General features: G+C 49.6%; 1 pseudogene; it reads right to left on the reverse strand.

The window, feature by feature from the left end:
- Positions 1-10: 10 nt before the first annotated feature.
- LOC146355396 (uncharacterized) lies at positions 11-23,583 on the reverse strand (annotated as a pseudogene).
- Between the last annotated feature and the right edge of the window lie 424 nt (positions 23,584-24,007).

Below are 24,007 nucleotides of genomic sequence, written 5' to 3' on the forward strand. Positions count from 1 at the left end.
GCTTTCAGGCTCAGGGTGGGGGTTTCCTGTCCTCATGCTGTTGCAGAACCCAGAGTCAGAGAGACCACGGAGTGAAGGAAAAAGAGATTCTTTATTTAACGCTTAAGGCTGGAATCATTTCCAAAGCCAGAAGCCCCGAAATACATCAGCACATTGTTTTTACAGACATTGTGACACATAGGAAACGGCTCCTCCTCCCCCCCCCCCCCGTGTGGGGTTGCAGTCCTCAACATTTCTCTTCCTAGCACCATTGTTTATAATACAAGAAATGGGTTATAGGATAGCCATGATAAGGAGAGAACAGAAGAGAACAGCAGAGAACAAGATATACAATTGTATGACCTTTGACAAGATAAGGAATTCCTGTGTCTCGTCAGCTTACAACAATATATTCAAGGGAGAAAGAGCTCAGCAAGAACATGAAGCATGAGACTGCATGAGGCTACTTAGTCTGACCCCCGATATGGCTGCTACAGTGCTGACTCAGAATCCTGGCAGAGCAGAAGCACAGCAAAATACGGTGGAACAAGCTCTTATGGAGAGAAAAGTCCAACACACAGCAAAGAAGAAGAAATGTGTATAACGATTTCCCCCTTTTTTAATTAAGAAAGAAGCAGCCCACACTACTCAGAGCTGCATGAGAGAGAGGCTATCTGCAGCTTGCCCCTGGCTACCCTTCTTGAGAACAATGACACATCACTTTGCATCTCTCTCAAGCCATTCCAGGAAACAGCCAGCAGGAAGCTGCAGGGGGATCACTGTGCTGCTGAGAAAGCAAGGGGGGAAAGGGACAGCCTTCTCCTTTGTAGTGCACATTTTCAAGAAATACAATCCTGGAAGAACCTTGGATTCTGATGTTATGAGTCCAAATCGAAGAAACATTTTTACTAGTCCAGAATGCCAAAATCCAAGGAGAAATTTGGTGAGGAACACTTAACACTTGGTTTTCACATGACTAGTGGCGGGTTCAGGCCAGACTGAGCCAAGACAGAGTCAAGGGGCCGATCTACGTTGCGCCCACCATCGCAACGAATTCAGTGTCCTGTCGGGTTAATCGCTCTCGCATTAAAATGTGATTATCCACACTCAGCCATTTTCCCCGTTGCAGTGCTTCATCGAATGTGTGAGCTTGGTTCACGCTCGAGCGCTGTGCTGTTTTCCTGCTCTTAAAGACAGTGGCTCTCATTGGAGGATCAGAAACTCTTCCTGTTTCTGCTGATTCCACGCCCACCGTGTGGCAGTGGCACAGGAGAGGATTGTCGTTTTCCGCATGTTTTCCTGGCCTTCAGGAAAATGACCAGCTTGTCCCTTGCTGCCACCACTGTAGCAGGTGGGGGTGGAGGGAAGAAGGAGGAACCTATCCTCTTCTCCCCCCCCCCACCTACTGGAGGCCTGGGAGAGCGGGTGGAGGGTGTCTGCTGATCTCTTTTCCCCATGCCAGCCCTTGACAGCTGGTGCGAAGAAGAGGGGCAGTGGTGGTGGCACCCAGCGCTCACGTTTTGGGGGGGCTGCTGGCATCTTTGAAGATTCAAAGCTTCACATTAGCCCGGTCAGTAGTTGGATGGGCGACTGCCTGGGAATCAGGCTTCCTGCATTGAGCAGGGGGTTGTTCTATCTCTTCGAATGAGACTAAGCTTTACCCCCTTCTATCCCCTGCTTCACCTTTTTTTTTAAATTAAGGCGTTACCTTTGAAGAATCGTGGCTTCTCCGTGAATTTTTTTTTTTCTAATTCAGGCATGATCTTTGAAGATTCGAAGATTCGAAGATGTGAAGCTGGAAGATGCAATGTGTTGCTGGAAGGCAGGGGGAGACATGATGAAAGGTTGGGAGATGTGGCAGGGGCAGACTTAGTGCGGGGGGGGTGAGAAGTGGCAGGTGGGCGGGAGGGAGATGTGGTGGGGAGACAAGCCAGGTTGCTGGGAGATGTGGTGGCATGTGAGGTAGGGGAGAGACAGCAAGGGGAGACACGGCGGGCGCAGCAGTGTGGGTATGGGCAGATGCAACTGAGGTTTTTCCCGAAATCTGGGAACTTAACTTATTTGGGGGGGGGGTAAGTAGTAATTTTAAAACTGGTGACTCCCTGCAAGAAGAGTCACCCCGCGTCCACACCTGAGGAGACGGTGGCGGTGAAGAAGAAGAGGATGAAGATGAAGAAGTGGCTGGGTGACCAGTCAGATGGGCGATTAATAAATTTAATAAATAAATAAATAAATAAATAAAAAGAAGAGGATGACAGCAGCAGCAGCAGGTGGCAGCAACGAAGAAGGAGACGAAGGTGGTGGCACAGCGACGGAGGACGCAACAGAGGAGGAGGCGGCCCAGGTAAGGAGCTGGGGGTGTGGGACATCAGGGGGGCAAAGTGGGGTTCACAATCTGAACCCCACTTTGGGGTCAGGGCCGAGACGGGTTGGGGGCCCCAAATCTGCCCCAACCAGATTGGGCCCGCCTTGGAGGCCGCAAAGTGGCTTCCGAATCGGATTGGGGGGTTCCCTGCACAGCCATACTTTTTACCACCATCAGTTTACTCACCAACTGCACCTGCTTCTAGAACACAGAGATCTGGCTGCTCTCTTCACAGTTTGGCAACTTCCCTGTTGGACTCCTACAAGTCCTCTTCTACATGGGGCTGCCTTTGAAAATGGACCACAAATGTCAGTCGCTACAAAAGACCTCTTTCCATCTGCTGCTATTAATCTGTTCTAAAACACCTGCATTCATTACTTGTTCATTTCTGGGCAAAATTCAAAGTGCTGTTTTTGACCTTTCAGGACCTAGTTGGGCTGGACCCTGACTGTCTCAAGGAGCACGTGCTCCCATATGAATCCACTAAGGTTCTCCCTCTGGGCCACTGTTCCAGCTGCTGTCCTCCTGGTAGATGAGGTTGGATCCAGGGCCGTTTTGGTTGTGGCTCTTCTTCAATGTGGTACCCTCCAGATGTCTTGGACCACAACTCCCATCAGCCTCAGTCAGCATGAACAATGGTCAGGCATGATGAGAACTGAAGCTCAAATCATCTGAAGATCATGACATGGGGGAATGCAATTTCAGAGCTCTGGAATTTGTTCCCCTAGAAGGCGTGTTCTTTTCTGGTTCTGTTTTGGAGACGTGTGAAATCATTTTTATGCCAACAGGAATGTGAGAGTTGGCTGAATGAGTGATTCGGTATCATAATTGTAATATCATTGTTTTATTTTTCTACATTTCGTGCATTTTTAAAAAATATTTGTATTATTTTTGTTCTGTGTAAATCATCACATGACTATTAGTGTTGAAAAGAGGTTAAGAAGACATGTTGTGAATAAATAAATATTTTATGGCTGTTGATTTCTGCTGAGTGAGAATCCTCCCTGAATCCTCCCAGAAAGGAAATGTGCAGTCATTGTTTTAAATAGGAAGGGACGTTAAAGCCATTATTATGCTTATGGGATTCTGAAGTGGAAATTACATACTTTGAAACTGATCTCAATAGAAGGGGTAGTAAATCTTAACAGGATTTTTATCACTCTGTCTTTAAGAGTTGAGATTGAGAGAAGGAATTAAATTAAGCCCAATTTAATTAGGAAACAGTCAGGTGATTAGAAGATATCCTACCTATGCCTTGAAAGGCAGAATACCTTGTAGTCTTCTTTGGATGAAGTAAGGGAGAGGGAATCTTCCAGAAATGTTTTGAAGGGTGAAATCCTATACATGTTTTTCCTGTCCAAACATGCATAGGATTGTGCCTTAAGAATTTTTAGTAAATTTATAATTTTTCCTGTCTGATCAACATTGGGTATCTAATTTAGGGATGTACGAAAGTCCCTTACCTGAACCCGAAACTTGCTTTGTGGTGGGGGGGAGGCACTCCGTCCCTCCCCCTGAAATTCTGGCTGGGGGGGAGGCACCCCATCCCTCCCTGCTGAAATTCTGGCTGCGGGGGAGGCACCCCAGCCGGCCGGCCGCAAATCCTGTCCTGCCGGGACGCAAATGGCGGCGGCCATAGCTGCCACCGTTTGCGTCCCTGCAGTCAGCCATGATAGGCTACGTAAACGTTTACGTAGCCTATCACGGCTGAGTTGGGGGGGGGAAACTGCGCATATGCAAATGGCGGTGCCCATGGGTGCCGCCATTTGTGTTCCTTATTTTGGCACGTGTAGTCTACATAAACATTTACGTAGACTACGGCGAAAATAAGGGGAACGCTATTTGCATTCCCCTTATTTTCGCTGTAGTCTACGTAAATGTTTATGTAGACTACACGTGGCAAAATAAGGAAAGCAAATGGCGGTGCCCATGGGCGCCGTCATTTGCGTACCCGTGGGGTTCCCCCCCCCACTCAGCCATGATAGGCTACGTAAACATTTACGTAGCCTAGTACGGTGTTTTTTAAAAATCTAGCCATGATAGGCTACGTAAATCTTTACGTAGCCTATCACTTTTTTAAAAAATTTGGAAATGGCGGCGGCGGCAGCCGTTCGGAAGACCGGCCGCCGCAGCCGCCGCCGCCAGGGACATTTGCACAAGGTAAGTCCCGTCCCGGGGGGGGTGGGGGGATGTCAGAGAATTTCTCCACCAATTTCGGGGGGCCGAATGCACTGGCATTCGGCCTCCCCGAGATTCGTGGAGAAATTCTCTGACATCCCTACTTTTCCGTCATGGTACTGAACAGTGATATCAAACTCCCCATGTTGCAATAGTAGCTGCAGACCTAAGTTGTCCCACATAATGTTCATCTGGGGTTTCTCCATGAGAAGCTCTGTGTATTTAGGCAATTCATCTATGATGTAATTGAAACATAATTTCAGCTTCTCATTTAGCACATCACTTTGGGCCAATCTGTTCTGCAGTTCTTCTAGGTTCACAACCCTCAATGTCTCTGGGAAGCACCGGAACACCTTTAGATGCCCATCTGAAGTCAGCTCCATCACCTGATATTGGGGATCCTCCCCATCACTAGCAGTAACACTGACCTTGGCATCCCCATTCCCTGATACAAATCCAAGTTCCAGCACTTTTCCATTTTTGACAACACTGATGACCATCTGGGCATTCTCTTTTATGAAAATGGGTTCTTTCGAGAACTGCTGAAGGGCCACCATGAAGCAGTTCCTCATGGTGGGAGTCATCACCTCCCATGTTTCCAGGCCATCCCGCACACTTTCTAAATGTCCAATGCTGAGTGTTTGTGGGAGAAAGCATAATCTGGCCAGATACATCCCTGCTGATGGGGCCTTCACGTCATACTCACTTCCTTCTCCCCTTGAAGCTCTTCCCCATCATCCCCCTTGAGGACTAGGAGAGCATTTTTCTTCACCCATGGAGGTTCTTTGGGGAATTCCTGCAGGGCCACCTGAAAGCAAGTTCTCAGACCCTCGTCCATGCATCCATCTCTCTCTAACTTTTTCCTCACCCTCTCTAATTTCTCTTCACTCCGTTTGTATTTCTTCTTCTTTCTGTGTAATTTGGGAAAGCATGAAAATATTGACCTGCATTCCGTGCACCTCGGTGTAACAGCATTCCGTGCACCTCAGTGTTCAGTCATGATGGCCACATGACCACGGAAGCGTCTTCAGACAGCACTGGCTCTTCGGCTTAGAAAGGGGGATGAGCACTGCACCCTAGAGTCGGACATGACTGGTTGGGGACACCTTTACCTTTTTTTTTTAGATTAAAAATTACTCAGGCCAAAGGTCTTGCAAGTTCCTATCTTGTGCTATGCAGCAACAGTGGTATCGGGGTCTGCGGATTTATTTTTTTTTTAAGTTACCCATAGGGATGGCGGAGAATTTCTCCCCGAAACTTCGGGGGGCCGAGCGCCAACGTGTTCGGCCCCCCGAACAAGTTTCGGGGAGAAATCCTCCGAACCCCCCCCCGCACCCCGCACCCCCCCCCCCGGGATGGGACTTACCTTCACTGAATGTCCCTCCTGGTGGCGGGTCCGGCCGGCGGTTCGGCGGGTGTTCGAGTGGGGCGGGAGCGGCAGCCGCCATTGCAATCAAAGAAAAAAAAACGCCCCCTGATAGGCTACGTGACGATTCACGTAGCCTATCACGGCTAGATTTGCAAAGTCAGCCGTGATAGGCTACGTCAATCGTCACGTAGCCAATCACGGGTGACTTTAAAAAAAAAAAGCGCGTACGGATAATGGCGGCCCCCATAGGGAGCCGCCATTCCCGTACCTTATTTGGTCGCTGTAGTCTACGTAAATGTTTACGTAGACTACGGCAAAAATAAGGGCAACGCAAATCGCCACGTAGCCTATCAGGGGGCGTTTAAAAAAAAAAAAAAACTTTCGCGTTCGCGGCCGGGCGAGGCAGGAAGCCTCCTCCCCGGCCTGAATTTCGGCCAGGGCGAGGCGGGAAGCCTCCCCCCCGGCCTGAATTTCAGCCGGGGCGAGGCGGGAAGCCTCCCCCCCCCGGCCTGAACTTCACGGGGGGAGCAGCGAAGCGCCTCCCCCCCACCGCGAACGTCCTTCGACGACAGGTAAGGGACTTTCGTCCACCCCTAGTTACCCAGATCTCTCAATAGTTGAAAATTCTGAGATTGGGGGGAAGGATTAAAAATCTATAACCCTGTCAAAAGGCTGCATGATTGGAGGCTGAATCAAGGCAAAACAAATTTAACAAAGCTTCTGCAAAGCTACATATGTACTTTTACAAAATTCTTGTTAAGGGCTACAACCGTATATTTCCCCTACGTATAACTGTACCAGGGGCTGCAAGCACTTTCTACATATATCTTTAATGGTTACTTCCATTACATAGCAACTTAAAGGCTGCTACTGCGAAATTTTCTGTCTCTCAGGAGTTAGGGCATCCCACACTCTCCAATAATAGGAGCTTGGATCAATACTTTTACTACTCTGCTAACAGCTGGCTTACAAAGAAAAACAAAGGATTTTTACAAAATCTTGGTGGTGTTTAAAAACATGTCTATCTTGAGGGGTCAGTGTAACCCTTGCAACATTTATTTTCTGATTTGTACAAAATGTATAATGTTGCCTTCTTTACAGAGTTCTTGTAAAAGGCTCCTTTGGTTCAGAACTGAAACGTTATAACCTTACTTTTCTCAGTGGGGAAAATAAAAGGCTGCTACACATTGAATAGTATAACCCTGGTGATCTGTGGGGTTACTTCTAGAGTTAAAAACAGAAGGTGCCCCACTTTAAGTACCAATGGAGACTGCAGGCCCACTTTACAAAGCTGCTGTTAACAACTACAACTAGCAGTACAATTTCCCCCTACGTATAAACAGATATGCTGTAAACAGTCTAATTTTTTTTTTAATTGAAATTTCACTTTTGTTTCCTATGTAGCAGCTGAAAAGGCTGCTATTGCAAAATCTTCGGTCTCTCAAAAATTAGGGCACCCCACATTCTCGAAGATCAGATGCTTAGAGTAATACATTTTACCAAGCTGCTAACAGCAAATGTGAGAATGTATTTCCATTCAGAAGTCTAGACCATTGACCCCTACTCTTTTCTAAAGGGCCGCGCCTGTTTTTTGGCTCCCCGTGTAGGATTTTTACAAAATCGAAGTGGAGCTTAAAGAATAATTTACTTCTGAAAGACCTTTGAAGGTTTTGCTTGCAACCCCTGTGATTTCTATGTTTAATTAGTCTTTCAAAATGATCCTTTAAGAAAGCTTACTTTCCGCCTTAACTCTACCACCCTTTGGAATCTAGTTCCATTTTGGGAATTAGTGATAAAAGTTGATTCTTTCAAAATGATTCTTAAAGAAAGAAAGAAAAAATAGTTTTTCCCCTTCAACTCTACCAGCATATACTCCTGCCTTTTGGAATAGACAGGGTATGATGATTGTGTTAGGAAAAAAAAAGGAGACTCCATAACCGTTGGCATCTCAAGTTACATAAGAGCCCGAGTGGCGGGAAAATATAGGCGGAGCAAAAAGGGAATCATACTGACGCGCTCATGACTAACAGCTTGGTAAGCTGATAGTGACTGTTTATTGGATATTGACTTAATGAGCTGATGTACTAACTGTTTCATTGGTTATTGATAAGAACAATAGAAGCGATATGATATAAAGGGCTTTTGCACACGTGTCTCGGGGTCCAGACTGCTCTGCACCCGTTTTGCAAAACGTTCAATAAAATAGTGTTGGATCCACTGCTGCCTGCCTGGCATCCTTTTCTTCTAAATCGAAAGCAAGGACTTTTTATCTAACAATTTGGTGCCGTGACTCGGATCCTGCTTCAGGGCGCGTCCCCTTCGCGCTGAGCCGAGGGGCCGCGGAGGAGAAGTGGCCACAGGCGGTTGTTTTACACTGCCTTCTCCTCACGACGGTGGCGGCAGAGGCACCTGGGGACCAATGCCAGAGGAAGAGGGAGACGTGATCACTCCTTTTAGGCACCGGCAGTGGACCAATGAGCAGCTGGACGCAGCTGCGGGCGGGACAGAAGAGGCTTTTGGGGTAAGTGAAACAGCTTACATTAGGGGATAAACGCGGGACGGTGGTGTGTTTGTGATTGTGTGAGACGCCTACGGGCGAAGCGAGTGGGGAGCCCCGATCTGCATTTCCTTACCCCGGAGACGGGCTAGGTCAGAGGAGGGCGAAGCGCAAGAATTGCTGATTGAAATTCCCACCGTCATGGGCGGGTCCCAATCTAAGTCTGCGAAGAAGTCCCATACGCCCTTGGAGTGTTGTTTGCGCAATTGGTCACGTTTTAAGCAGGATTATGGAACTAAGACGACAAAGGATCATCTTGTCTTTTTTTGCACCCGGGAATGGCCAATATTAGAACCCAAATGGCCACCCGAGGGGTCTTTTGACCCAACCTGTGTATCTGATGTGCAAACAATAGTAGCACAGAGGGGAAGTTGGGACCAGTTCCCTTATATTGATTCGTGGGCAACTTGTGTGCCCCTTGGCGGCAGACCCGCTCCGTGGGTTGTAAAATGCATGTCCCGTGCCCTTCCCATGGTGGTGAAAAGGAAACCGCCAAAAGAAAGACCACCCAGGGTCGTGGCCATGGCACCGGAGGACCTACTGCTTCCTCCTCCCTACGGGACAGCCGTTGCAGGGCGACCACGCCCATTGCAACCACCACCTTCTCCTGAGGGGCCTGCCCAGTGGTTAGATGCCCCCGAGAAGGACCCCTCTCACAAAATAGTACCAGAGGACCCCACCCCTCTAGTTGAACGCCGGGACACTTTCCAAGATCGTCTATATTCCCTAGAGGAAAGACTGGAGGTCCTACAGAGAGAAGCAAAAGGGGGACCTAACTACAACCTGCGAAAGGACCCCCAACCACCGGTGAAGTTCACCTTCCCCATCAGAGAAGTCCCCGACCCTACCGCCCAACATCCTCAAGGGACGATGTTTGTTTATGTCCCATTCACAACATCTGATTTGTATAATTGGAAACAATTTAACCCCTCCTTTGAAGAGGATCCTGGGCCACTCCTGTCTCTGATGGAGAATGTGAGGCTTACTCACAACCCCACATGGGACGATACACAAATGCTATTGAACACCTGTTTTCTCAGCCAAAAGCCAACCATCCTTGCGGGGGCACGAGCCAAGTATAGGGAGGAAAATCCCCAGGCAACTGAGGAGGAGACGGCGGAGGTTCTGCCCACAGGGCGACCCAACTGGGGGGTGGCCACAGCGGCACATAGACGCTTACATGCTGACTATTTTCGACTCATTTTAGCAGGCATGAAACAAGCCACGAGAAGGGCCCCCACTTTGCAAAAAGTCCTGACTCTAAAGCAAGACAAAAACGAACCTCCTGCCGTGTTCCTCCAAAGGCTGAGGGAAGCCTTCGCTAAATATACTGACATTGACTTGAATGATCCAAATAATTTAAGGATCCTCATGACTCAGTTCGTGGGAAATAGCTGCCAGGACATCAGAAAGAAGTTGCAAAAAGTTGAAGGAGGGTTGGCAGCTGACCTAGGAGTTTTAGTTGAAGTAGCTCAAAAGGTTTATGAGAGGCGAGAAGAAGAAGAAGAAGAAGAAGAAGAAGGAAAAGAAAAAGACAAGAGGCAGGCCAAGCTCCTTGCTGCGGTTCTTAAACCTGACAAAGAGGGAGCTAGAAAGGGGAGGAAAGGGGGAAGGAAAGGATCTCCCCTGGGGAAAGGTCAATGTGCCTTTTGTAAGAAAATGGGGCACTGGAAGCGTGACTGTGAGGCTTTGAAGCAGAAAGAGAGAGGGGAAAATACGGGAGGAGCAGAGAGAGTTCTGTATGAACAGGAAAGAGATTAGGACAGACCGGGGCCCGGCCCCCTCTTAGCCGTCTCTGAGGCAAGACGGGACCCAATGGTCAAAATAAAGGTTGGGGCCGCTCCTACAAAGCCCTTGTGGACACAGGGGCCGCCCTGTCCGTCCTCCCCCTCAGTGAGCCCCCAACGGGAGGTGGGGGGTTCACCACCATAATGGGGGTTGAGGGAAGGGCAACCCAAGTGCCCCTCTCTTGTCCCCTGTTCACCAAGGTTGGGAAAACACACCTAGAACATGCATTTGACTGTACCCCCTCCTGTCCAGTGGCATTGCTAGGGAGGGACTTATTGACTAAACTCCAAACTGAGATTGCTTTTACTCCTGATGGAAGGATGGAGATACGGCTCCCTAAACAGCAGAGTAGTAACTACCAAATGGCCCTTTTGAAGGTTGCAGAAGTATCCACCCCAGAGGCCACCGAGGACTGGAGCCTAATAGAAAACAGTCAACCCTCTAGCTTGGGCCGGGATTGGAGGGGCCTCTCGTGCCAAGTCGGCAGCACCATACAAAATTCCCCTCAAGGAGGGAGCAAGGCCTGTTCATGTGAAACAGTATCCCCTTTCCCGCCAAGGGAAGGAGGGCCTACAACCAGTAATAACAAAGCTCCGAGAAGAAGGCCGGCTCATTGAGATAATGTCCCCCTATAACACGCCCATCATCGCTGTGCCAAAAAGGGGAGGGGGGGCAAGGGCTACCACTTAGTGCAAGACCTCTGGCTCATTAATCAGCAGATCGAGGCCCCCCATCCTGTGGTCCCCAACCCACACACCCTCCTTGTAGGAAATCCGGAAGAGCACGCCTGGTTCACTGTCATAGACCTAAAAGACACCTTTTTCAGCATCCCCCTCCACCCTGATTCAAGGCCTTTGTTCGCCTTTGAATGGGAAAGCCCAGAGGGGGGGTCAAAATTTCAATTAGCATGGACAGTCATCCCTCAGGGGCTGAATCTCTCACCAGTCATCTTTGGCCAGCAGCTCCAAAAGGATCTCGAACCCTGGGTCCAGCAGCACTCAGAGGTGCATCTCCTCCAGTACTGTGACGACCTCTTGATTTCAGCCAAGGCCAAGAATGCGTGTCTGAGTGGGACGGTTTCCCTCCTCAACTATCTAGCGGGGGGGGGTATAAAGTGTCAAAAGAAAAAGTACAGTTGGCCCAACCAACTGTAAAATTCCTAGGCTACCACATAACTAAAGGGACTTGGAGCCTAGGGCAAGAAAGAGTCGAAGTCATCCGTGACACTCCTGTCCCTAAGTCCCCCCGCGAATTGAGGGCCTACCTGGGGTTGACCGGATTCTGCCGACTATGGATAGCAAACTATGGGGAGACAGCGCGGCCGCTGTATGAGGCGCTGCAGAAAGATAGACTGGATAAATGGAAATGGACTAAGGAAATGAATAAGTCTTTTCTCAGTCTTAAAGCTGCTCTTGTGTCACCACCTGCTCTAGCCATACCAAATCCCAGCCAGCCATTTAGACTTTATGTGCATGAAAATAAGGGCATAGCTTCGGGAGTGCTTTGCCAGCGAAAAGGGCCCTCTTGGAGACCAGTGGGATATTACTCCAAGGTCCTAGATGTCGTAGCACGAGGATGGCCAAGTTGCCTGAGGGCAGTAGCGGCAACAGCTCTGATCTGTACTGAAGCTGAGAAAATGACGATGGGAGGACCCATTGAAGTTTGGGTGCCGCATGGAGTGCCACAAATTTTGGGATCAGGAGGAGGAAGCAAATTTCTCAACCCAGCCCGGCATTCCCGATATGAAATAGGTTTACTAACAAACGAAAACCTCACTTTTAAGGCTTGCTCTAGCTTTAATATCGCCACACTACTGCCAACATTACTGGGCACAAACGGATCAGGACTCCCAGATCATGACTGCCTTGAAGTATTAGACCTAGACACCAAAGGCCGACCGGACCTTGAGGATGAACCAATAGAGGGAGCCAGAGATCTGTTTGTAGATGGATCTAGCTATATGCTGGATGGAAGGCGCTACACAGGGGCGGCCCTCGTTACTCTAGATGAGAGTGTGCGCGAGGAAAGGCTGCCTCCTCATTTCTCCACCCAATCCGCTGAACTGGTAGCCCTGACAAGAGCCCTGCAAGCCAGCAAGGGAAAGCGAGTAAATATTTATACCGATAGCAAAAATGCCTTCGCCGTTGTGCATGCTCATGGGCAACTGTGGAAAGAGAGGGGATTCCTTACAGCAAACGGATCTCCAGTGGCTAATGGCGGCCTAATAGTGGATCTTCTGGATGCCCTCCAGCTACCCTCACAAGTAGCTGTTGTCCACGTCCGAGCCCATGGGAAAGAAAAAGAGGAAAAATGGAGAAAGGGAAACCAGAAGGCAGATGAGGCCGCAAAAAGAGCAGCCAGAGAGGGAATCCAAGGAACATTCCTCATTCTACCCAAAAGAAAAGAGCGCCCCACATACTCCCCTGCTGAGTTACAGATGGCACAAGAACACGGAATAAGTCCCTGCGACGACGGATGGATCCAGATGACAGATGGAAGAATGCTTCTTCCACAGACCCTGCAGAGGGTTGTTCTAGAGCAAGTTCACCATTCTCTTGGACACCCTGGAGCATCAGCCATGATCGACTATTGCAAGAGGCTGTTTGTCTCCCCTGGCTTAACTGTATGCGCCCACCGACTAGCCGCAACCTGTGAAGTCTGCCAGAAAACCAACCCTCCCAGGGCACCCCCTCCTCCAAAAGGAGGGCGACCATGGGCCTACTATCCTTTCCAGAGGGCGCAGATTGATTTTGCTGAGATGCCACCGTGTAGGGGTTACAGGTATTTGCTTGTAATAGTATGTCAAATGACAGGGTGGGTAGAGGCGTTTCCATGTAGAAACTGCCAAGCTAAAACTGTTGTTGCTAAATTGTTACAGGAGGTGGTGCCCCGGTTCTCCCTGCCCGAAGTTATAGAGTCCGATCAGGGCTCACATTTCACCTCAGTTATTACACGGGGGCTGGCACAAGCTCTGGGAGTAGAGTGGCATTTACATTGCCCCTGGAGGCCCCAGGCAAGTGGACAAGTTGAAAGAGTCAATCGGAGCCTCAAGGAGACTTTAACCAAACTCCAACGAGGGGTGAAGCTCACTTGGGTTGAGGCTCTGCCAATAGCTTTAACGAAGCTTCGAAGGATGCCAAGAAAGGACATAAAATTGTCCCCCTTCGAACTGATGTTTGGGTTCCCGCCTCGGGTACACTGCGGAAGGAGGGAGGAAGTCAAGTGGGAGGTGGGTGATCAGATGCTAAGGGATCAGTTGACTTCTCTACAGTCTGTTCTTTCACAGCTACGAGCTTATTCCGTTCCGTTTCAGAGACTGCCGTTAGATGCACCTATCCATCTCTTCCAGACGGGAGACGAGGTGTTGCTGAAAAAGTGGAATAAAGAAGCTTTAAAGGAAGGGTGGAAGGGGCCTTATTTGGTGGGACCAACCAGCCACTCGTGTGTAAAGCTTGTGGGTTCTAGTAAATGGACACATTGCAGCCGGATAAAGCCATTTAAGCGACCCTCGCTTCCTTCTGTCACCTGGAAAGAACAGGAGGACACGGGCAACAGTCCTTTGCTCCCTGGCACCCCTCCGGAAGCTGCCAGGGACACAGGCGAAGAAGCCATCCAGGAGCCACAATCGCCTGTAATATACAAGTCACAACATCTGGGAAAAGCTCGGGTTCGAATTACAAAAAACTTGTAATATGAAGCAAGTATTGTGGGTGGTGTTGGTAATGTTAGTTAAAGAAATATTAATGTGGATTGTGATACCTCAAGGACTTGGGCTTGACAGCTTTAAGATAAAACCCCGAAATGTCACACCAACACCCCTCAAACCACTTCTGGTACAGTTCCCCGAGAAAGAGAGGCGTCCCTGGAGAACCAGGTTAGGAATCCCAATAACAGAGGAAACTGATAATGTGTGGTTAGAGTGGATAAAGTATACAGCCAAGTCTTTAAATAAGTCTGACTGTTTTGTTTGTGCCACAGGGAGATCTGTAGCAAAGGTGCTGCCCTTTCCACTGGGGTGGGACACTCCTTCCCTCCTCACCTGCGTGATCCGTTTGTTCCAACACCCTGATGCATGGGGAGAGGAGGAATGCCAAACCCTCAATAAATTATACCCCCCACTCAAATTAAAGGATCACGTCAGACCTTCCACAGTCTTCCTGCAAAGAAGAAACCATACCGGATGCATACACCGAAACCTTGCAGACACAGAGGGGCGTATAGGGAACCTAACGAGTAAAGTAAGATGTGTTAATTCCACCCGCTTTAGGAATAATTCCCTTTCAATCCCACGAGCTGATCTCTGGTGGTATTGTGGTGGTCTAGAGTTGTATGAGGTATTGCCCTCCAATTGGTCCGGAGCTTGTGGGTTAGTTCAGTTGGCAGTCCCCTTTTCAATTGCATATCATCCAGCAGAGAAGACTGGCCAACCCCGGCAGAAACGATCAGTAACCCCTTTTGATGATCAAATATATATTGACTCCATAGGAGTACCAAGGGGAGTGCCAGACGAGTTCAAAGGAAGAAATCAAATTTCTGCAGGATTTGAATCTACCCTGTTTTGGTGGGTGACCATTAACAAAAATGTAGATTGGATCAATTACGTTTATTATAATCAACAGAGGTTTATAAACTATACTCGAGATGCTGTAAAAGGATTGGCTGAACAGCTAGATACCACCAGCCAAATGGCTTGGGAAAATCGACGTGTTCTTGATATGATGTTAGCAGAAAAAGGAGGGGTTTGTGTCATGCTAGGTGGACGGTGTTGCACCTTCATCCCTAACAACACTGCCCCAGATGGCACAGTAACAAGGGCTTTGCAGGGCCTCACCGCCTTGTCTGAAGAATTAGCCGAGAATTCAGGGATTAACAACCCCGTGACTGCCTCGTTAGAGAGATGGTTTGGAAAATGGAAACACCTAGCAGCCTCAATCCTTATTTCGCTTGTAGTGATGATAGGAGTTTTAGTGTTATTTGGTTGTTGTACTATCCCCTGCGCTAGAGGCTTATCCCAGCGGTTAATTGAAACCACTCTGTCAAAACAGAGTTTTGTCAGTGGGGAAAATAAAAGGCTGCTACACTTTGCATAATATAACCCTGATGATCTGCAGGGGTGGCTTCTACATCTCAACATGGGAATTAATGATACAAACACTTTACAGGGGTGAGCATAGTTCTTGGGAAAGCCTAGCAGCATTTTAAATGTGTCTAGGGTGATGGGGCAGATTTAGGGATGTCAGAGAATTTTGCCACGAATCTCGGGGAGGCCGAATGCCAGCACATTCGGCCCCCCGAAATCAGTGGCAGAACGGTCTGCCCCCCCGCCCCCCCGGGACGGGACTTACCTTGGGCGGCGCCAGCGGCGGGGCAGCGGCGGGACGGCAGTGGGGTGGTGGCAGCGGCTGCGGCAGCCAGTCTTCCGAGCGGCTGCCGCCACTGCCATTTCCAGTAAAACAAACAAACAAACAAAAAAACATGATAGGCTACGTAAAGATTTACATAGCCTATCATGGCTAGATTTTTAAAAAACACTGTGATAGGCTACGTAAATGTTTACGTAGACTAAGATGTGCCAAAATAAGGAACGCAAATGGCGGCGCCCATGGGCGCCGCCATTTGCATATGCGCGTTTTTTTTTCTTTTCTTTTAAATCAGCCGTGATAGGCTACGTAAACATTTATGTAGCCTATCACGGCTGACTGCAGGGACGCAAACGGCGGCGGCTATGGCCGCCGCCATTTGCGGAGCCGGCCGGCCAGGATTCGGGGGGGGGGGAGGGATGGAGCGCCTCCCCCCCACCAGAATTTCGGGGGGAGGGATGGAGCGCCTCCCCCCCACCGTGAATGTCACCAGGTAAGTGACTTTCATACATCCCTAGGCAGATTGCAGGTAAGCTTATAGTAGGTTTTAAATATAAAAACAAGTGCTCTGCAGAAAGAACATAAAACTTTCTAACAACAAGGGGGAACATTGTGGTTGGATCCTTATATTCTGTGGACTCCTTTGCTTGATCTGTGTCTTCTTCATCTCAAAAGTCACTTTACAGTGTGGTGTAGTGGCTAGAGTGCTGGACTGAGAGTCGGGAGATCCGGATTCTAGTCCCCACTCGGCCATGGAAGTTCACTGGGTGACTTTGGGCCAGTCACAGACTCTCAGCCCAGCCCATCTCACAGGGTTGTTGTTGTGAGGATAAAATGGATGAGGAGGATTATGTACGCCACCTTGAGTTCCTTGGAGGAAAAAAGGCGGGATATAAATGTGATAAATAAATAAATAAATATTACAGGGGTGAGCATAGTTTTGGGGAAACCCTTGCAGCATTTTAAATGTGTCTAGGGTGAAGGACCAGATTGCTGGTGAGCTTGTAGTAAGTTTTAAACATAAAAGCAAGCGTTCTCCAGGAAGAAAGAAAAAAGGGTGGGGTGCTGCTAAGCAAGACTAACACAACACTCTCTAACAAAACTGTAGCTTGATCCTGATAGTTCTGTGGACTCCTTTGCCTGATCTGTGGCTTCTACATTCTCAAAAGTCACTTTACCTGGGCGAGCATAGGTTTTGGGAAACCCTAGCAGCATTTTAAATGTGTCTAGGGTGAAGGACCAGATTGCAGGTAAGCTTGTAGTAAGTTTTAAACATAAAAACAAGTGTTGTCCAGGAAGGAAGGAAGGAAGGAAGGAAGGAAGGAAGGAAGAAAGAAAGAAAGAAAGAAAGAAAGGCGGGGTGCTGCTAGACAGCTTACTATAAAATGCTTTTTTGACTGGGAAACCTCTTTTTCTGCTTCCATAAGGCTTGCCCCCTAGTAGTGCTGTGAAAACTGCAAGTGTAACTTTTGTGGCAGTACATCTATATAGATATAAAGTTCCTTTCTTCCTTGAAGTTTTATTGAGCTGCTTATTGCCAATGGTCATCATTGTTTAAACAGGCTTCTTACAGCCTCCTCAGTTTTTCCAGGAATTGTGTAAAAATGTCTACAGGTAAGTTCTCTGCCACAGCTGCATCTTTTTTTCTTACATTGACAGGAGCTACAGCAGGCTCTCCCTTGCTAGTTCTTTTTAAAAGTATGTAGGCATGACTCAGCTTACAGCCTGTCTGGGGGTTGGGTATTCAAGGGTGGGGTCACGAAGAGTCAGACACGACTTAACAACTGAACAACAACAAGCATCTCCATGTTCTCTATGCAGGAAACATCTCTGGACAAGCTAAATGGCTACATTGATCGAATCTGGCTGCATCTCTTCTGACTGGCTGATGGGGTAGGAAAGGTTGATTTTCTGGGGGTAAAGCTGCCCCTATTGGTCAGTGGGGTGGGACGTGACCTTACAGGGCCATGTGGGCCCTGCCCAGCCAATCCGGGTAGGGTTTGGAAATGGCCCTGTGGGCCATTTCCGCACATGTACCTGTTAGGGTTCTATAACCTCTTCCTATTGGTCCATGTTGGCATGACGAGTTCTTAGAGGGGTCACATGACCCCTCTGGGCCAATCTGGGGAGGGTTTGGAAATGGCCTTTGGAGCCATTTCTGCACTCCTACCTGTTAGGGCTCTAAAACCTCTTCCTCCACGGTGGCATGGGTCACTTGACCCCCATCAGGTGACCCTGAAGGTCATTTGACCTGACCAGCTGGGGTCAGGGGCAGGATTTCCAGGGCAGGACTTCGGGAGATGGGACTTCTGGTCTCAAAAGGGGGCAGGGCACTTGTCACTTTTGAAAAAGGGGCATGGTTTAGAGTTTGATGTGGGTACCCCTCCTTCACTACTGGTTAAGTATGACAGAACAAAGATAACTGCACCTTATCTAAGCCCTGGACAATAAAATCCTTTCCCTGAATTTTACCCAACACATACTCACCACAACGCTATCAAATACTTAGCCAGAGCATTTAATACATGTCTCGTGGATCAAGGGTACTGTTGGTATGTGCACATACAAATGATGAAGATGCAACCATGCCCCTCCTGAACAATGGAGAGCTTGCGGGTTTTATACCCTTTTTCCTTGATGGGGCTCATGAGATCAAAGAGGGGTTCAGTATGTTCTTTGTTGATAATACACCATGTTCCCAATTCCAGGATTGACATTGTTACTGACAGATTGACATCTCCTTCTGACTCCCCAACATTTCTCAAGGTTGCTTCTGTGGTCGTACGTGCCATCCTTGTTATCAAAACATCTGCAGATACCCCTCTTTCATTGGTCCATGTCCATCTTCTGTAACTGATACTTTGGCAATCTTCAGCACATACCAGAGCACCCTCATCTGGCCCTCTTGCAATAAAACCATTCACTCTCCATTCACACCTCCCCTTCCTGGTCTGGGCTATTCACATGACATGGACTGGTTTAGAACATTGACCTTTTTACATTTCATAGTGTTCTCAGTTAACAGTCAAATGTCATGGGTCACATTTCAGGATGTTTACAGTTCAGGCTTGTATAGAGGGTCAAACTTTTCATTCTATTTTTTTTAGAGATGTACGAAAGGGACTTACCTTGTCCCGCAGCTTTTTTTGCGGTGGGGGGGAGGCGCTTCGCTTCTCCCCCCGAAGTTCATGCGAGGGGGGGGAGGCTTCCCGCCTCGCCCGGCCGAAATTCAGGCCGGGCGGGAGGTGCCCCATCCCTTGCCGGCGAAAGTCAGGCCGGGTAGAAGCACCCCGTCTACCCGGCCGCAAAAAAAAAAAAAAAACCACCCCCGTGATAGGCTATGTAACGATTAACGTAGCCTATCACGGCTAGATTTGCAAAGTCAGCCGTGATAGGCTACGTTAATCGTCACGTAGACTATCACGGGTGACTTTGAAAAAAAAAAAAAAGCACGTACGCAAATGGCGGCCCGCAAATAGCGTTGCCCTTATTTTCGCCGTAGTCTACGTAAATCTTTACGTAGGCTACAGGGACCAAATAAGGAACGCAAATGGCGGCTCCCTATGGGGGCCGCCATATGCGGACGTGCTTTTTTTTTTTTTCCAAAGTCACCCGTGATAGGCTACATGACGATTTACGTAGCCTATCACGGCTGACTTTGAAAATCTAGCCGTGATAGGCTGTGTAAATCATTACGTAGCCTATCACGTTTTTCTTTTTTTACTTGTAATGGCGGCTGCCGCCCCCGCCCCACACGAACTGCCGCCGGGACCCACCGCCTGGAGGGACATTCAGAGGAGGTAAGTCCCATCCCGGGGGGGGCGGGGGGCCGGCGGAGAATTTCACCGCCGATTTTGGGGGGCCGAATGCGTTGGCGCTCAGCCCCCCAAAGATTCGGGGAGAAATTCTCCCCCATCCCTAGTTATCTACTAGGAGCAGGAGGAGAAGTTATAGAAAGTTCCATCTTTATTGACAAAAATCAAGCGAAGGTGGATTTAAGAAATGAGAGAAATTAATAAAAGTGATAAGATATTAGAAGTAAGATATAAGCTTAACTATTTAAGGGAAATATATGTAGATGTAAGGAGATCTAGGGAAGACAACATAAAAATAGGAAAAATAAAATCACACTGTGTCAGCTTCTTTAACACCTTATTACCGCCTCCATGAGGGCTGATGGCATCACTCCCTCCCCGAAGGAGGCATTCACCACCGCCTTGATCCCCTCCCTAAGTCTTTCCCTGCATCTCATAATGAGCCAAGTTGATGGGCAAGGATCGAGTAAGCAGGTGGTCAGCCTTAAAGATGAAAGCACCTTGTCCATTTCCTCAGAAGGAAGAAGCTGGAACCAATCCCACACAGCCGGTCTGCCACTGGCCGCTCCTTGCTCACTAACTGTATCCCTAGTGCATGGAATAGCACTCCTGATCCAGTTGATTTTTTCCACAAAGTGCTTTGCAAACTCATCACAGTAGGCCTTAGAATGCTCCATTGGTTCAAGACCACTTGGAAAAGCCTCCTGGGAGAGCACTCAGACACAATAGAGGCAGCATAAAAATGCTTTTTTGCTGCTCTTTTCGCCACATGGTAGGCTGAAGCTACAGCTGTAACCCATGTTGGGAGGGACGAAAGGGACTTACCTCGTCTCGCAGCTCGCTTCGCGGTGGGGGGGAGGCGCTTCGCTTCTCCCCCCGAAGTTCAGGCGAGGGGGGGGGAGGCGCCCCGCCTCGCCCGGCCAAAATTCAGGCCGGGGGGGAGGCGCCCCATCCCTTGCCGCTGAAATTCAGGCCGGGTAGGAGCTCCCCATCTACCTGGCCGCGAAAAAAAAGTAAAACACACACACACACACACACACACCCGTGATACGCTACGTAACGATTTACGTAGCCTATCACGGCTAGATTTCCAAAGTCAGCTGTGATAGGATATGTAAATCGTCACGTAGCCTATCACGGGTGACTTTGGGGGGAAAAAAAAAAGTGCGTACGCAAGTGGCAGCTCCCATGGGGACCGTCATTCGCATTCCTTATTTTGGCACGTCTAGTCTACATAAAGATTTACGTAGACTACGGTGAAAATAAGGGCAACGCAAATAGCTTTACTTAAATCTTTACGTAGACTACCCATGCCAAAATAAGGAACGCAAATGGCGGCGCCCCATGGGCGCCGCCATTTGCATACGCGTTTTTTTTTTTTTCAAAGTCACCCGGGATAGGCTTAGGGATGGCAGAGAATTTCTGAGAATCTCTCCGAGAATCTCAGGGAGGCCGATTGCCAACGCATTCGGCCCCCTGAAATTGGTGGTGAAATTCTCCGCCCCCCCCCGCCGCCCCCCGGGATGGGATTTGCCACCTGCGAATGTCCCTCTCGGCGGTGGGTCCCGGCGGCTGCCGCCGCCATTACAAAATAAAGTAAAAAAAAAAAAAAACCTGTGATAGGCTACGTAACGATTAACGTAGCCTATCACGGCTAGATTTCCAAAGTCAGCTGTGATAGGCTACGTTAATCGTCATGTAGTCTATCACGGGTGACTTTGGGGGGGGGGGAAAAAGCGCGTACGCAAATGGCAGCGGCCCATGGGTGCCGCCATTTGCGTTCCTTATTTGGGCCCGGGTAGTCTACGTAAAGATTTGCGTAGACTACAGCGAAAATAAGGGAACGCTATTTACGTTGCCCTTATTTTCGCCGTAGTCTATGTAGATCTTTACGTAGACTAGACGTGCCCAAATAAGGAACGCAAATGGCGGCGCCCTTTTTTTTTTCCCCAAAGTCACCCATGATAGGCTACGTGAGGATTAACGTAGCCTATCACGGCTGACTTTGGAAATCTAGCCATGACAGGCTACGTTAAGCGTTACGTAGCCTATCACGGGGTTTTTTGTTTGTTTGTTTTTTTACTTTTTCTTTCACGGCCGGGGAGATGAGGCGCTTCTCCCCGGCCTGAATTTCGGCCGGGCGAAGCGGGGCACCTCCCTCCCCGGCCTGAATTTCGGCCGGGCGAGGCGGGACGCCTCCCCCCCCTCGCCTGAACTTCGGGGGGAGAAGCAAAGCGCCTCCCCCCCACCGCGAAAAAAGCTGCGGGACAAGGTAAGTCCCTTTCGTACATCCCTACGTACCTAGCCTATCACGGCTAGATTTCCAAAGACAGCCGTGATAGGCTACGTAAATCGTTACGTAGCCTATCACGGGTGTGTGTGTTTTTTTTTTACTTTACTTTTTTTTGTGTGATGGTGGTGGCGGCAGCCGGTCGGGAGACCGGCCGCTGCCCCTGCCCCCAACGAAACTCTGCCGAAACGCCGCCGGGACCCGCCGCCGAGAGGGACATTCGCCGAAGGTAAGTCCCATCCCGGGGGGGGCGGGGGGCCGGCGGAGAATTTCCCCAACACTTTCAGGGGGCTGAACGTGTCGGCATCGGCCTCCCGAAGATTCTTGGAGAAATTCTCCGCCAACCCTAAACCCATGTCCGAGTGTCTTCAGAGTGAGATTTCCACCACCGGTTAGGGATGTTAGAGAATTTCTCCACAAATCTCAGGGAGGCCGATTGCCAGCGCATTCAGCCCCCCGAAATTGGTGGTGAAATTCTCTGACATCCCCCCGCCGCCCCCCTGGGGCAGGACTTACCTTGTGCGAATGTCCCTGGCGGCGGCGGCGGCTCCAGCGGCAGCTCGGCAGCGGTTCGGAGGCAGCGGCCACGGCGGCCGGTCTTCCGACCAGCTGCCGCCGCCGCTAATTCCAACTTAAAAAAACACACACACACACACACGTGATAGGCTACGTAAAGATTTACGTAGCCTATCACGGCTGGATTTTTTAAAAACACCGTGATAGGCTATGTAAATGTTTACGTAGCCTATCACGGCTGAGTAAAAAAACAAAACAAAAACTGCGCGTACGCAAATGGCGGCACCCATAGGCGCCGCCATTTGCATTCCTTATTTTGGACATGTAGTCTACGTAAACATTTACGTAGACTACGGCGAAAATAGGGGGAACGCAAACAGCGTAGATGCTACGCTATTTGTGTTCACCTTATTTTTGCTGTAGTCTACGTAAATGTTTACGTAGACTACACGTGCCAAAATAAGGAACGCAAATGGCGGCACCCATGGGTGCCGCCTTTTGCGTACGCGTGGTTTTTTTTTTTCACTCAGCCGTGATAGGCTACGTTAACATTTATGTAGCCTATCATGGCTGACTGCAGGGACGCAAACGGTGGCGGCTACGGCCGCCGCCATTTGCATTCCCGGCCGGCTGGGATTCGTTGCGGGAGGGACGGGGTGCCTCCCGCCTGGCCAGAATTTTGGGGGGGAAGGACGGGGCGCCTCGCCCCCGGCCAGAATTTCGGGGGGAGGGACGGGGCACTTCCCCCCCACCTCGAATCAGCTTTCGGGAACAGGTAAGTGACTTTCATACATCCCTACCACCGGTGCTCTGGCCGTCTCATCTCCCGCTTCAGAGCTCGCAACCATGGGGTGAACCATGGTGCAGTCTGAGCTCTGTTCACGGGGAGGGGGCATTTCGGAGCCACGTGGTGTAATGCCCCAGTGATTGCAGCATTCGAGCCATCCACAGGGTCTCGACCAAGCGGCTGCTTGTGTGCTCCAAAGAATCCCCAAGCGCAGTCAGGAATCCATTTGGATCCATAAGATGCCTGGGCCAGGCCATCTTAATGGGTGCTCCACCCCTGCAGCGGGGTTGTGGAACCAAGAAGTCCAACCCCACCAGGTAGTGACCTGACCATGACAAGGGGTGGTGGTGGCTATACCCCCAATTTCCAGATCACTCCCCACCTCTCCGGAAACTAACGCATGACTGGCTACATCAGTGGACTGTATGCCCTGGCCGTGGGCTGGTAGGGTTTGGAGGTGCTGCGGAAGTGATAAGCCAGATCCAGGTTTACTTACAAGGAGACTTTATTGAGTACTTACGGCACACAGGCGTGCCCAATGGTTGGATCATGGGCCCAGTGCAGCTCCCAGGAAGTCATGGTCTCTATGAAGTCCCGAGGCACCCCCACGAGGATGGCCTCCGAATATACATTGAAGTCCCCCAACACCAACAAGTTAGGGGTCTGCACTTGCACATCAGAGACCACCTCAAGCACCTCGGCCAGGGAGTCTGTCGTGCAGCGGGGTGGATGGTACATGAGCAGAATCCTCAGACTGGCCTTCAGCCCCCACCTCCAGTACATGCAGTCAGCAACCCTGGTCTCCCAGAAAGGGAGTCTGGTGAGGACGAAGGACTCCTGGTAGATAATAGCCACTCCCCCTCCCTGACCCCCAGCCCTCGGCTGCTGTGCATATGGAAATCCAGCCGGGCAAATGGCCGCAAGAGTGGGAGCAGCAGCCTCGTCTAACCAGATCTCTGTAATACATGCCAGGTCTGCACCTCATCCAGGATCATGTCATGGA

Source organism: Heloderma suspectum, chromosome 2 (genome assembly GCF_057233095.1).
Source record: "Heloderma suspectum isolate Gila_16-S chromosome 2, 16-S_ref, whole genome shotgun sequence".
In the NCBI taxonomy this organism is placed as follows: Eukaryota; Metazoa; Chordata; class Lepidosauria; order Squamata; family Helodermatidae; genus Heloderma; species Heloderma suspectum.